General features: G+C 42.4%; 1 pseudogene; it reads left to right on the plus strand.

Moving 5' to 3' along the window:
- Window positions 1-10,041: 10,041 nt before the first annotated feature.
- Window positions 10,042-11,442, plus strand: LOC149164717 (mannose-1-phosphate guanylyltransferase 1-like; annotated as a pseudogene).
- The last annotated feature ends 3,105 nt before the right edge of the window (window positions 11,443-14,547 follow it).

Raw genomic sequence — 14,547 nt, forward strand, 5'->3', positions numbered from 1 at the left:
TATAGCATTGTTGAGGACTTAGCTCAGGCTCCGTCTGCTATGTCCGCTCTAGAAGTCCTCCAGAGCTGCCCTTCCCAAAGGAAGTCCTTGCTATCAGCTATTGGTGGCATCGACCCGGCAGATTCAGAATTGATTTCTTTTGATCTTGAGAATTTTACACAGAGACTGCCTCACCAAGTCGCCTTCCTTATACAGGTCATCATCAACAGCAAAACGATTCATCGTACGGTTATTGATGAAGGTGCCTCAACCTGCATCATGTCTGTTGCTTGCTGGAAGGCTATTGGTTCTCCTACCTTGAGTCAGTCTCCTACGACGTTAGAAGCCTTCGACGGAAGAGAGTCTTGTCCTTACGGTATCCTCCAACGCTTGCCCATCTCTTTGGAAGGGAAGACGGTAGAAGTGGAGGTCGAAGTTGTTGATGCCAACCTTACTTACAACCTCCTCCTAGGACGCAGCTGGACATACACCATGCAAGCCGTGGCCTCCTCCTTATTCCGTGTCATTCGTTTCCCTCACCAAGGGAAGATTGTCACGGTGGACCAGCTCTCCTTCTTCGCCTCTTCTTCCGAAGGCAATGTGCCATTCGTGGAGCATACCTCTAAGTCTCTTGAGAATGTGGGTGCCGGACTTTTCAAAGATCCCACTCTAATGGGTGTCTTTCCCCTCCCACCTCTGAATCTCGCCCCTATTAACATGATCTCTGTACACTCTAATCCGTGGGTTCTTCCTCCTGCTAACCAGGAAGACTCGTGGGGCGATATGATGCCGTTGAGTCCCGCCGAACTCAACTACATCGAAATTGTTGCTGCATCGGCTCCCCCTGATGAACCTGCTTTTTCAAGTAGTGTTCCCGATTCATATGATCATTTCCCTTGGCTAGGAGACGAGCCTACTTCGGACCCATTGAAGGAAATATTTCCGTCCGACGAGGCCATTATAGAGACAATGTCTCTAGAAGAGCTCCCTTGGTCAAATTATCACCACCGCTCTTCGTTTCTTCCTCCCCATCCGGAAATGACCGCATGTCTCGAGCGGTTTGCTTCATGTGTCCCATCTCCACCCCTCCAAACACCTATTCAGCTTTATCAAGTGTCTTCTGAGGGCAATATGGGAAACATCACGCAAACCCAACCAATCGACATCTCTGTCAATCCAGGGATTGTCGAGCACATTCATATCGGAGTCACTTGCACTCTAGAGGAAGTTCAACTCTACACTGCTTTATTCCGCGAATTTCGTGATGTCTTCGCATGGTCCTACGAGGAAATGCCCGGCATCGATCCCAGTATCGTGGTGCACGAAATACCGACGTATCCAGGTGCTAAGCCTGTTCGTCAGCGCTTACGCCCTATGCACCCCCGAAAGGCTGCAGCCATCAAGGCCGAAGTCGAAAAGCTTCTTAAAGCTGGTTTCATTTACCCCATTCCCCTTACGGATTGGGTATCTAACATCGTCCCTGTGAATAAAAAGCAGGGTACTATCCGAGTCTGTGTTGACTACCGCGATATCAATCGTGCCTGTCCGAAAGATAACTTCCCTACGCCCTTCATTGATCAGCTTATTGATGAGTGTGCAGGAAGCGAAATTTATTCGTTCATGGACGGCTTCTCTGGCTATAACCAAATCAACATTGCACCCGTGGACCAGCATAAGACGGCTTTTATTTGTCCTTGGGGTACCTTCGCTTATAAGAAGCTCCCTTTCGGTCTCAAGAATGCCGGTGCCACTTTCCAGCGTGCGACGTCTTATGCCTTTCATGATATTCGTGACATCGTACAGCCTTACCTGGATGACCTTCCGGCTCATTCAGCTAAGCGTCAGGACCATCCCTCTCATCTTCGCGAAATTTTTCTCCGCTGTCGACACTATCGAATTAGGCTAAATCCTCATAAGTGTGTCTTCTGCGTAGAATCAGGCCGACTGCTCGGGTTTATCATCTCCTGAGAAGGCATCCGTCTGGATCCCCTCAAAGTTGAGGCCATCCTGAATCTTCCTCCCCCTACCTCTTTGCAACAATTGCAAAGCTTGCAGGGTAAAGCGAATTTCCTTAGACGATTCATCCCGAATTATGCCGAGGTGGCTAAGGGCTTCACACGGTTATTAAAGCGAGACACACCTTTTCGATGGGATGCTCTCGCTCAGGAGTCTTTCGAGCGACTCAAGGACCTCCTTGTCTCGGCTCCACTCTTAAGACCTCCGAACTATCACCGTGATTATATTCTCTATTTAGCTGCCGCTGACACCACCATCATGGTTCTAGTGCAGGATGATGATGCCGGCAATGAGCACGTAATCTATTACCTTAGTCGCAACCTTTTGGATACAGAAACCCGCTACGCATATGTCGAGAAGCTGGCATTGGCCGCTGTCTGCGCCGTCCAGCGTTTCCGGCACTATATCCTGTTGCGTACTACGACCGTGATTTCCGACTGCAACCCAATGACCTACATTTTGTCGCGTCAGTTACTGGGAGGCAAATACTCGAAGTGGATTGTGATCCTCAAGAGTTTGACTTGGAATTTACTGCTGCCAAGTCAAAAAAGTCTCTGGTCTTTGCCGAATTGCTCTTCTCTTTGCCATCTCATTCTGCACCATCTCGTTTGGAGGAGCATATCCCGGATGAAACTTTGTTTCTCATCAGCACCCTCGACCCTTGGTACGGGGACATCATAGTATATTTGCAGACGTCTTCCTTCCGTCCCAATGTATCGAAAGACGCTCGACGGAGGATTCGTCACCAATCTCAACCCTATCGCATTATTGGCGATACCCTGTACCGCCTCGGCGCTGATTCTGTTCTCCGCCCATGTTTAACTCACGAGGAGGCTGAACGGGTGTTGAATGACTGTCACTTCGGTGCTTGTGGCGGTCATATGTCCGGCTATGCTACCGCCCAAAAATTCTCCGTGCTGGTTATTTCTGGCCTTCTATCTTCAAGGATTGCATCCTTGCGGTTCGTGCATGTCATGAATGCCAGGTCTACCACCGGAAAATGCGTGCACCTCCTGCACCACTGCACCCTGTTGTTACCGTAGGTCCATTTGCCAAATGGGGCATCGATTATATGTCCTGTAACCCTCGTTCGGCCGGGGGGCATGGGTTTATCATCGTTTCCGTGGATTATTTCACCAAATGGGCCGAAGCGATGCCTACATTGAACGAAGACGGTTACACAGCGGCGCAGTTCTTATTTAATCATGTCATTACTCGGTTTGGAGTCCCTGAGGCTATCGTCACGGATCACGGAAAGCATTTCCGTAATCACATGATGACGTAACTAACGGCCCAACTAGGCTTGCGTCAAGATAGTTCGACGCCGTACTACCCTCAATCCAACGGCCAAGTTGAAGCCGTGAACAAAGTTTTGATCACAATGCTCCAACTTACCGTTGGTACACACATGTCTAATTGGCACCTAATGCTGTTCCCCGCCTTGTGGGCTTACCGGACCTCTGTGAAGGATGCCACCGGTTTTACCCCTTTTCAACTTGTTTATGGACTGGAGGCCACCCTTCCTGTTGAGTGCGAGATTCCTTCGTTGAAGTTAGCTGTCGAGTTGCTCCCCAACACCACTCCGGTGGAGGAACGGCTTCTCTATCTAGAACGGCTAGACGAGACCCGTCGCTTAGCTTCTCTAGCTATTGAAGCGCAGAAGAAGAGGGTTAAGGCCCACTTCGATAATACCATTCAACCTCGTTCCTTTGTTGAGGGAGATCTAGTACTGCTCTACGATCAAGCTAAGGATAAGCTGGGGGCAGGCAAACTCGAATCCATGTGGCTAGGCCCCTATATCTTAAAAAGAGTTTTGTAGAAGGGCGCATATGAGCTGATTGACTACGAAGGAAACCCTCTCGACAAGCCCCGCAACGGGCTCTATCTGAAAAAATACTATGCATGATCTCGTGCACCTAGTTTGTACATACGTATGTTTTACAAGTGTGTTGTGTGTGCATGATTTCGCTTTTTTCTTTGGTGTGAAGGCGTGTTTGCCTCTTATTGTGTTTTCTGCTTCTTGTGCAGATGTCTAGTGCACCTTATGTTGGTTTCGCTGATGGCGCCTGCCCTAGCACTTGTAATTTGTCTTCTGCGGCGTGGGTGATCTACGATCCTCACGGAGAATTGATAGACCTTCAAGGTGTCTGCTTGGGTCGTACCACTAACAACGTTGCCGAATACAACGCTGTAATTGAATTACTAGCCGAAGCGGTTGATCTCGGCATCCGGGAATTGGTGGTGAACCTGGACTCTCAGCTTGTCGTCCATCAACTCAACGGGCGATATTCCGTCAGAGACCAACGCATCCTAAGGTTGTATCTACGTGTAAGATTGTTAGAAAGGAATTTTGATTACATCACATATCAACACATTCCGAGACGATTAAATACGTTGACTGATGCATTGGCAAACCATGTGTTAGATAGACATCTGCGTAATAGATAAACATCATACAAGAAGACATAGACAACATAATAAGACCATAGAATAAGCATATGTAAATAAATTCTTTCCGAAGCATAGTTTGCATGTGTGTGTGCTTTTAAGCTTGCAAAAAATATAAAAATGCATGGATCGTATGTTGTGCAACTGATACATTAGATCACATTTGTATTAGACATTTGCATAGCATATAAAAACATCATCATATGAAAAAGATCCATCCAAAATCGGTATATATATATCGTGTGGCGCACTAAGGCGCTCAAAAATAAGTGTATATGTCCAAAGTAAAGCCGACGTCCTCAGTACATCTGAGACGTATGTCTCTCAAAACATAAGTGAGAAATGAACCCTAGGCATCTACTATGGCAGGTTATGCTCTCTATAGCATGCTACTTCCCGTGCCACCCGCCTCAAAAGGCGGTGCATCCGGGGTTCCACCCCCACTGTGTGAATCTGAGAAGGTATGGGAACCTCCTCGATCCCCTGGTAATCTGGCACTCCTGCCAGTAAGCCCTCGAGGTTGTGCGCCACAGTCTCCACCGTATCGCCTCTTAGAGGAGCCAGGGCCAGGACCCTTGCGTCTTGTCCCTCTCTCCGTGCCTCTGGAGCTAGACCAAGGGGTCTTGTGGGTCCCACATCTGCATATCATAGCATTTATCAGGACATGTACATGAAAAACTTTAAAAAACATTACAAAAATGAAAAATGAATCAAGTATCTTACCTCCATCGTCCCACTGCTCGCCCGCTGGTAGTGGCATGTCGGGATCACCACGAAAATCCATACCGGCATATGGCCAGTCCTCAATGAAAATGACCTGGCGATCAAGCCACTCTCGAAAATAAACGCCCCAGGCCACTGAACGGCCGCCACCTCCACGCGGCATGACCTGGGCCCATCGACTGGCCCTCGTCTCCCGTGGACCTCTCGGCGGATCCACGACCATGGTCTGCAGCTGTAAGGCTGGCACCCGCTCCAGCATGAGCGAGAGTAAGAGCGACCCGTAGCCAAACTGTTTCAACTCCCCGCGTCGACAGTTACTCAGTTGCCTCTTCATGTTGATCGTCACCGCTGTCGCCCAATTGAACACAGTAGGCTGTAGGCACTCGAGAGCTAGCAGTAGATGGGTCTTTGAGGCCTCGTGGTTGGCCAAGCTTCCCATAAAGAGTATGGTGCGAAGGACCATATCAGCAACCGTTGGAATCGCCACCTTTCCACTTCGCGATTTAACCGCCTCTGGACACACTCGAGCCATGAGCTGGTCAAGGGTCTCACCGCTAGGTCGTTTCCCCTCTAGGATGGGCATCGCGCCACGGCGTGACAGCCCAGTCAAAAAATAAATATCCATGTGGTCAAACTCAATGTCACGGCCACGGATGGTGAATTTTCCGTCAACTGGGTTCCAAGCCCTGATCAGGAACTCAAGAAGATCAGGTTGTGCCCTTAGGCGTGGAGTAAGGAAGAATTTCATGAATCCACACGCCCGCATTGCATTTCGGCAATCCGCATTGGCAAAAGCAGCTATATCTTCAACATCATGGGCCCTCTCTTGCCACACAAACGCAATTACGTCCTGCATGAGCACCAAAAAACATTAGGATGCTTTCCAGTGAATTTTTTACGTCCAAAAACTAAAAAATAATTTTTTACAGCGTCAGCGCGGCTGTTTTTAAAACAGTCGCGCTGACCATGGCAGCCCTTTGTTTTTTCCCTGGGTCAGCGCGGAAGCACACGCGTTTTCCGCGCTGACCGGGGAGGTGGTGTGTGTAATTTTAAATCAATCAGCGCGGACCCGAGCGGATAATCTGCGCTGACCGAGAGCGCACCAATGCTCAAAAAATTTGCCCAAATGGCCAAATCCCACCATCAAAAAGCTCAAAAAAGGACTCAAAATGGAGCGCAGGGCAAGAGGAACCTACCTGGAACAAGCTGCCGGATGAATGGTGTCCGCACGGGGAGGAATTCGCTTCGTCAACTTCGCAACTTCACAACGTTCTCCAAGGCTCAATATGGTAACAATGGTAAAAAATGACTTTTACCCTTCTATTTATAGTAAAAATTTCTTAATTAACTATAGTTTTTACGAATGTGGGTTTTTGTCATGCTTTTACCATGGATTTAACGCTTCTGTCGCTATATTATGCCTTTATGCATGTTTTACTATGTTTTTTAAACATGTCGAACATATTTACGCGGGTAGTTTTATTATGCAGGTTCTCGGAAACGGCGGAGTCATAATGGTTCTGAATACACTTGGTCCCAAAAAATGTCGTCTTTAAGCTCTCTTCCGACATAAAACAAGAAAAGATAGCCGAGCTCCCTTTCAGCTCGTTAAAAGGAACGAGAGGCGGTCGTTTTAACGCTCTTTTTCCGACCGTTTAACTTAAAAAGATCGTCGGGTGTTTGTCGTTTCGCACTCGTTATTGGCTCTAAAACGACCGCTTTTTTACTTTTTCGGGTCAAAGTCACTATTTACGAAAAGTACTCCTCGATCATTTTGGTCGGGCGGTTCTTTCGAGTATTGTTTTATACTTTTTCGGGCTCGAGAGACACAAATTTACGAAAAAGGACCCCCCTGGAGTTTTCTTTTTTGCTGTCTTTTCAGACTCTCTAAACAGGAAAAGACGCCGAGTTCTTCCTTTGTCAGGCTCGTTAAAGCTTACATGACATCGGGCGCCGTCGAAATGACACTTTCTCAAGCATATGATATCCCCGTCAAGCTTTTCATCCAAAAATAATCAGGGTACCTGCCAGAAATGGTGGGGAAAATGGAACTATAATCATAGTCGTGTTGGCAGTATGTCGCTCTTGAACATGGCACTCCTCTGCTCTCGTGTCTGGGTGGGACCATCTCATCTTGTTTTTCACTGGCCTCCGTGGGTTTGGGTTATCCTATTTTGACCTCTCATCTGCTCATTGTCTTGTCACCATGACCTCTGCTCATTTGATGTCAAATACTGCCAAGTCCACTGTCGTGCCGTCGATATGTTCAAGAGAATTTGACCTCTGCATAGTTACAATCTATCCCTGACGCCTCACAAACTTCTGATTCACCACACTAATCTTCCTTTGTCTCGTGTCGATGATGTGGGAAACATTATGGCCCACCTTCGATCAAGGTTACCTCCTGTCGACCTCAGCTCATTATCCAGGACGGTGACTTAGAGACCCCTTCCAGGTGCCTTAGAGCCTGCATGCCTCAATGGCAGGTTCTTCGTGTTGGACGCGAGGTTTTCATCATTGGCCTCCGATCGAATGATTTCGCGGGTGTTCGATGCCAGCTCATTGATTCGCATGCCGTGGATTGTACCTATAGTACCTTGAGGACCATCGTCATTATTGGTGGCCCCTCTCGCGTCTGTTAACAGTTTTCATCATTGACTGGTAATCAGACGATGTTCATGCATGTTCGACTTCAGCTCATGTATTCACATGCTTGAACTTGTACTTCGTTAGGATTGGGATGGAGCGCAAGACCCTGGTTCTAGTCTGTTGTGGACCAGGCTGCGATTTTGTGGATTGTTATTACATGACTCATTGATGGATGGCTGCGACCATACCTGAGTCTTTTAGGATGGCTGCGACGATACCTTTTATCATCATGGTCTCTTCAGCTGGGTGGCTGCGTCCATACCACAGACCTCCTTCATATGTCTTTTGGATGGCTGCGCCCATGCCTAGACTACATGTAATCCAGATATCAGTTGTACATACGTGCAAGTCCTTCCTGGTGGTGTTCCGGTTCAACGGTTTTGTAAAGCATTTCACCCCTCCCACTCTCTCGGGCTTCATGCTTTAGGGGGCATCTGTTACACAGTAATTTGTCACTGTCTCCCTGTCAGTGTCCCTACTGTGTCATGAAATCAAACTCATCATGCTCATGCTCTCTGAATTGGCCAAATGACCCTCTTTTCCAAAGTTTACTGCATCAGTGCGTCTGTTATTAAAATAATCGCGCTGACCGGCGGCTCATAGTGCAACCGATGCGCTGCCAGCGCGGAAGCACACGGGTTTTCCGCGCTGGTCGCATTTCATGAGCCAGCGCATCTTGCCTTTGTATTGAGTCACGCTGACATGGCCTTCTCAGTTATTAAGGTGCGACGTCAGCGTGCCAGTCCAGTTATTCACCCGCGCTGATCCTGTTTGGGCGAATTTGTTCTAACAGCCAACCTTCCAGATGACTCCAGACCTGGTTGTTGGCCTTGTGAATGTCGCCCTCCCTTCTATGGCATGTTTGTTCGTCATATGGGCCACCTTTCTTGGGGATAAGCTTATCCTTCCACCCTTCATGGAGACTCCTTCTCCTATATAAGCCTCCACCATTACCATGAGCAGCTAGTTTTTGACAATAAGGAATTCATAGTGTGTGTATTGCTGCTGCTAGTAGGTAGTTGGTGTGATAAGTGTGGATTGCTAGAGAGCTAAAGGAAGGTTGTGAAGTCTTGTTGCCTTGTGTGAGAGAGAGTTGTTTGTCTTGGGAGATCTACCTCAAAGGGTGAATGCTTATGAGACTTGCTGGCTGGACCCTCTCAAGAAGGACTCAGCGTCAGAACATTGGTTGTATCTTTCTCTGATTATTGATTAATAATAGATGACTACTGTTATGGTTCCATTCTCATTTGTCTATGTAATGGTTAATGTGAATTACATCCTTTCTGACTGATGTATAATTGCTTTTATTAGATTTCACGCTTGTGTTTGTATTTCTCTTTGTGTGTGCAGGTGTCCATCCACGAGGATAGTGGAGGATTGTGACCGGCCAGAGCAAAGGAGCAGGAGCGGCATCTCTTCATCAAACGAAAGCGCTGGAATCCAAGTAGGTGTTCTTTGCCTACCTTTTAATTGCAATGAGGAGCTTGCATAGTAGCATTGATTGATTGTTGCTAGACCCATTCTGGGCTAGTAGGTATCGCCTCTATCCGTGGAGGGGATTTACCTCTCCAACACCTACGATCATGGTGTTGCATCAAACTAAATACCATTTTGGCATCTTATCAAACACATAGCATGCCTCTTTTAGACAACCATAATTAGCATATGTATCAACCAAAGCACTCTTAGTGAATACATCTTCCTTAGGCATAACTTTGATCAGATGAGCATGGACCTTCTTTCCTAAATCAACAGATTCCATAATACAAAGGACTCTAAGAATACTCACAAGTACGAACTGATTTGACTTCATATCTATTAGCCGCATTTGAAGAAATAGGTTTAATGATACTTGTTCATGTCATGGATTTTGGTGGCGAGTAAAAGGGATAATCGTTTATGTTGTAGGCTTATTTTTGGGTTAGGGAGTTTGGGGATTCAAATTGTTTTTTGTTTCTCTCTTTGGAGTTTAGGGGAGGAATGGAAAATTGAGGTTGACTGAAAATCCTGAGTTTTTTCTTGGCTTTTCACTCTGTGGTTTCATACAAGCACTATTTTAGTCATGATGATACTGGAAACCTAGCACCCAACACATTCCAACGAACCACCACCAACTACTCAGGCTACGACATGGGAGTTATGGGACCCGTTCTCGTCATCTTCATCTATGGTTGATTAGAAAAGGAGGGAAATGGCCAGAACAACTATGAGAAGTAATAAGAAACCATGAAGGCCCTCATATTGATCGGTGGTTTTGGAACCACGTTGCGCCCTTTGACACTCAGTATCCCTAAGCCTATGGTTGACTTTGTGAATAAGCCAATGATTTTGCATCAAGTAAAGCTAATAAAGTTGTAATAGTAGCAGTGATGAAAGAGGTTGTTTGTTTCTTGTATGAAAGATAAACAAATTGGATTTCAATTTGTGAGCAGATTGAAGCAGTGAAGGTTATTATTGTTGATGAAGTTATGTTGAGCTTATTGAATGCGTTTGAAATGAAACTTGGGATTAAGATTATCTATTTGCAGGAAAGATATCCCATGGGCATTGCTAGGCATTTAGCCCTTGCAAAGGAAAAATTAATAGATGGATTGGGGGAGCCATTTTGTTCTCAAGCATGATGAAATTAGTGAATAGACATTAAAGGAAATGGTTGATTCCATACAAAATATGGAGGAGAAGCATCCATCACTATGACCAACGTAAAGTTTGTTGTCCTAACTCCTCAAGACCCTTGTCACTTGTAATCATTTACCATGGTTTGTTTCTTTTGCAGGGAATGTCTTTGTAAAAGCCAAATTGCAAGGGAATTTCTTTTCATAATTTCAGTATGTAAATTTTCTCTTTTTTCAATTTTTTTTTATGGTTGGTAAGGTAAACAGTAAACAATTGATCTCTTGAATTAGGTTGATGAACGCTCAAATATGGTGTTGTTATTCTTGACAAAGAAACTGGAAAGGTAGAGACATTTTTTGAGAAGCCTAGGGTCTTTGTTGGTAACAAGATTAATGTGGGAATCTACCTATGAACCCTAGAGTCTTTGCTGGTAACAAGATCAATATGGGAATCTACCTTCTAAACCCAAGTGTTTTGGACCCAAATGAGCTGAGACCCACATCCATTGAAAAAGAAGCATTCCAAAAAATTTTAGAGGAGAAACAACTCTATGCTATGGTTTTACCTGGTTTCTAGATAGATATTGGGAAACCTAGAAACTATATTTATGGTCTAAGGCTGTACTTAGATTCTCTTCGAAGAAACACCTTGGATAAATTAGCAGCAAAGGTTAAAAATTTTGGAAATGTGATTGTTGACAACACTGAATAGATTGGTGAGGGTTGCTTGATTGGGCCAGATGTGGCCATTGGCCCAGGCAGTGTGATTGAGGGAGGAGTGAGACTATCATGGTGCGTCATTATGCATGGAGTGTGCATAAAGAAACACACTTCTGTGTCTAGAAGTAGCATTGGTTGGCACTATACTGTTGGTCAATGGGCTCACGTTGAAAACATGACCATATCAGGGGAGGATGTCCATGTTTCTTATGAGGTATATAGCAATGGAGGTGTGGTCCTTCCTCATAAAGAAATCAAAACCAGCATTCTCAAGCTAGAAATTGTCATGTGATTGGAAAGATGGAGAAGGCCTAGTAGCTAATTGGTTATTGTAATATTAATGATACTTGTCCATGTGCATATATATATATATATATATATATATATATATATATATAGATATATGCAAAAAATTAATTAGTAGACGAATGATTCTTGTGCCCATATAATTTATAGGAAGATTGTGATTTATTGTTGTTTAGAATGCGCTTTTGAATGCATAAATGGTTTCAAGACTATGAAAAACCCATGAGGAAAATTAAACAATTTAATCTTTTGATTCATAAAAATTTCTACCTAATTTTGGGAAAAATGCTCACAAAATGTCAATTTCCTCCATTACTTAAACTATGCATCTATAGAATATACATAGTTGGCGTTACAATATTTTACTTAATAGGAACATTGAAATATTTATTTATAAACCACATTATACACATTAAAATATTTTTTTTATAAATATACTTTTAAATATACATCAATGTTATTTAATGCTAGATATTGAAATACTTTATTTATGACCCACATTGAATTTTTTATTATTATTGTTAATAGTTTCCCATATTACTTTTATATTAAAAATTTAATGAACTACACATCTTCTTATTATTCTTAATAGGAAGTAATTTATCTTTTTTGGGTTCATTATTTTTTCTCATTGGACACTGAAATCTTTTATTATGGCAAAAAAAAATTGAGAGTGAAATCTTTTTACATCTCCTTCCCAATGAGATATAATATCAACAACAATGAAGCAAACACAATGAGAATATAATTATTGATATTTTATAATGATTTTAATCAAGACTAACCAAACATATTTTTACATCGTTTTAATTATAATTTATATTATTTTTTATTTAAAAAACATTTTATTTTTATTTTTCAAAAGGCATATGTCAATTTGAAGTTGAACAGAGAAAAAAAGCATACATCAGCCTTATATTGGAATGTAAAATAAATATAGAAGACTAATTATAATTATTAAAAAAATTATAGTACTTAGAAAAAATAATGATAATTAATAAAAAACAAATTTTTTACCACACTCGTTGGTTTGAAGCCTAGGCCAAAAATTTCTCTTATGTGATTTCTACCAAAAGACTTTGCTTAATATATTTTATCCATAAAACAATTTTAAATAAAAATAAAACAAAATATACAACAAATATTTCAAAGGAATTCGTTCTTCATGCTAAACTAGATTATATTTAAATACTAATAAAAATCCAGTTAGTTTAAGATTATATTTAAATATATTAAAACACTCGAATGTAAATATATTAAAACACTCACATGTAAACTAGTAAGTTTTTTTGGGGAGATTTTTCGGCATAAATCACATTGGAATGCATTTGTCAACGCGTTTCGAACCAAAAATCGTGATTTTTGGTTCGAAACGCGTCAACAAATACATTCGAACGTGATTTACCCAAATTTTTTTTCTTAATAAGCTTGATATAGACTACAAAAACTTAAATTCAACAAACTAGTAAAACGTTTTAAAGATTTTGATATGTCGAAGTTAATATTATAATATTGTATATTTATTAAAGCATTGCTCGTAGATTGAAATTAAAATAATTAGGAAAATTGAATTAAAATATTCAAATTATAGATATTTTGAAAATTTAAAAACATATATTTTTAAAGAAAAAAAAATTGATTTAAAAAAAAAAAAAAATTAACTAGAGAAAAATTTAGATATTGATTTTTTCTTGCATAATTAATGTATTTATCTTGAAGTGAGAGGGATCACAAGCGGAAAACCTCCTTTCGAATTTCACAACGGAAAAATTGCTTATCCCTAACCGTCTCTAACATTAAAATAAATATATACAGGGGGTGAGTTTTCGTACAATATTGTTTACGTTCAAGGGGGGGAAGATACGATGCGGACGATGGCCCGAGGTGGTCCGGAAACCAGGTGATTAATGGTGTGGAAAAAGGTGAATTAGTTTGGAAGTCAAATTAGTAATGAAAAGATACTCACATTTTGAGTTTCCTACGATCATGGTGTTGCATCAAACTAAATACCATTTTGGAATCTTATCAAACACATAGCATGCCTCTTTTAGACAACCATAATTAGCATATGTATCAACCAAAGCACTCTTAGTAATGAAAAGATACTCACATTTTGAGTTTCCTTTTATCAATGCTTTCGAAATGCAGCTTAATAGACTATGCGAAGAAGTCCACCACCTCCAAAAAGTCACTTTTTGACTCTCGGTTTTTTATGTTAACTTTGGATCTAATCAAATTCCTTTTTTTCTCTAAAACATTAATTTATGAGTGTCTTCGGAAGAAGGACTAACATATCTCATATAATTAACTTTTAATAAGGTTGGGCGTTCATGGACGACTTGAACTGCGTACTTTCAGGCTTTTGATTTCATCCAACGGATGAAGAGTTGGTTTGGTATTATCTAAGAAGGAATCTTTCTAACTCGAAATCAAAGTCAAAGTCGGAGTCAAAACCCATTTACATGAATGCAATTACAGATATTGATATTTACAAGTAAGATCCCTCCGAGTTAACAACAAGGGCACAAATAGACATTAGTTTTTCTTTATAGAGAGGAATAGGAAGAAATACCCTAATGGATTGTAGAAGAACTGGACTACCAAAGGTGGGTATTGGAAAACCATGGGTAAAGACCGCCCAGTTCTATCGAGAGGGGTGATTGTTGGGATGAAGAAGATTCTGGTTTTCCACAAAGGGTGATCGCTTAGTGCAAAGCGTACTCGCTGGGTCATCATATTGTGGTTCCAACTCACTAAGCCATTTTTTCGCCGTTTTTCCAACTTTCATGTTGCCATCCACTCTACAGGTACCAAGCAATGTTCGTCACACCAGAGCACGAGGTTCAAATCGGTTTTGAAGCTTGCATTTTTGTCATGCTTGGTTCATCTAGGCAAGTAGGAGATTCTACAGACATATTTGAATCATTTGTAGATCTTGACGATCAACACATTCAACAAGGGCAGAATGAAGGGTTCAAACACAAAGTTGAGTTGGGTAAAGTAGAAGGAATATATGGTGCTTTGAAGATCAATTTTGAGATGGGAGGAATTGGGTTTTTACAGGGGTTGTATCAATATATGGAAAGTTGCA

This window comes from Pinus tabuliformis, chromosome 5_1 (assembly GCF_031772625.1).
Source record: "Pinus tabuliformis cultivar Carrire ecotype Pingquan chromosome 5_1, CPIR1, whole genome shotgun sequence".
NCBI lineage: Eukaryota > Viridiplantae > Streptophyta > Pinopsida > Pinales > Pinaceae > Pinus > Pinus tabuliformis.